The sequence below is a fragment of the Pteropus vampyrus genome, unplaced genomic scaffold, assembly GCF_000151845.1.
Source record: "Pteropus vampyrus isolate Shadow unplaced genomic scaffold, Pvam_2.0 Scaffold285, whole genome shotgun sequence".
Classification (NCBI taxonomy): domain Eukaryota; kingdom Metazoa; phylum Chordata; class Mammalia; order Chiroptera; family Pteropodidae; genus Pteropus; species Pteropus vampyrus.
This window is the reverse complement of record NW_011889066.1, coordinates 2,139,184-2,140,648: the sequence shown is the minus strand read 5'-3', so window position 1 is coordinate 2,140,648 and position 1,465 is coordinate 2,139,184. Positions and strand designations below refer to the sequence as shown.

The 1,465-nt window shown below is 36.0% G+C and overlaps 1 pseudogene; it reads left to right on the top strand.

Annotated features, from left to right (window-relative positions):
* The first annotated feature begins 131 nt into the window (after positions 1 to 131).
* On the top strand, positions 132 to 913 carry LOC105302849 (annotated as a pseudogene).
* The last annotated feature ends 552 nt before the right edge of the window (positions 914 to 1,465 follow it).

The window sequence follows — 1,465 nt, the reverse complement described above, 5'->3', positions numbered from 1 at the left end:
GAAATAAACAAAATAGAGTCTAAGAAAACAATACAAAAGATCAAGGAAACCAAAAGCTGGTTCTTTTAAAAGATAAACAAAATTGATAAATTTTAACCAGACTCATAAAGAAAAAAAGAGTGCTGCCCCAGATGGTTGACTTCAAGGATTGAGTGTTGCATAAGGAGAAGGTATGCGTAGCTGCTAAATTCATCATTCTTGCACCCCCACCTCCAGAGGAATTTAATAAAGTGTTCAATGATGTTTAGCTACTACTTAATAATGACAATTTCCTCAAGGAAGGGGCTGCACACACGTTTGCCCAGTCCACGCCCATGTATTGGTTCATGTCCATGAAGATAGAAAGATATGAAGATCAGGTCTTAATAACAGAACACAGTGACCTGGGTAAATAGCAGATTTTTAGATCCAAGAAACAAAATTTCCTTTAGTTTTGATCACTTATGGAAAGAAGCAAGTGACCTCCAGCCAGAAGAAATAGATGGAGGTCTGACATCTTGGAGAGAATTCTGTGATAGTGCTTTAAGAGCCTATGTGAAAGATCATTATTCCCAAAGCTTCTGTTTATGCTTAAACTATGGATGAACAAAAGATCATTACTGCATGTACTGAAAGACACCCGTTTCAGCCTAAAAACCTCTGGAATGGTCATTGGAGACCAGAATACAAGTTCACCAACACACCACCTACAATCCAGGTAGTTGGAGCATTTAAGATTCAGGTTCACTATTATGAAGATGGCAATGTTCATTTGGTTAGTCATAAAGATGTACAGGATTCTGTAACTGTTTTGAATGAATTTCAAACTGCCAAGGAGATTATTGAAATCGTAGTGCACGCAGAAAATGAGTATCAGACAGCAATTAGTGAAAACTATCAAACAACGTCAGATACCACATTTAAGATCTTGTGATAAATATGATAAATAAGTGATTTACAAACAAGAGTGATACTTTGCTAGGGCTTTTAAAGTTAACAGGTTTTCTAGCCTCACGGAATACTGTTGAACCTATAGTATTATCTTAATACTTTTTTTCCATTTTCACTATATCTACTTGTAATTTTTCTTTTAATTCTGCCACATTTAATAAAGAAGAGAAAGATTTATCCTGGGGTCATTTTACTGTTTAGAAAATTTTCCTAGCTATGAAGCCCTGTTATTGATATAGACAGGTAATATGTTCAGTGTTTTTCTACATCTGTCCTTCAAAACACCTGGTACTTCTATGGTTTATACTGATCCCCCAACAGCTAAACGCTATGCTACCATCTGTAGCGGAATGAAAGACACATTCATTCTTCTCTCTCTGACTGCTTTGATCATTTGTAGCATTATATAACTGCGCTTTTCAAATTTTTGGTCCTTTTGTGGGGCAAAGGAAGTTCTCTGGAAATTTCATTATAGCCACCTTCTCTGGTGAAGTTGTTTTTAAGTCCAAAGACTTGAACCACAGTTCCTACACAT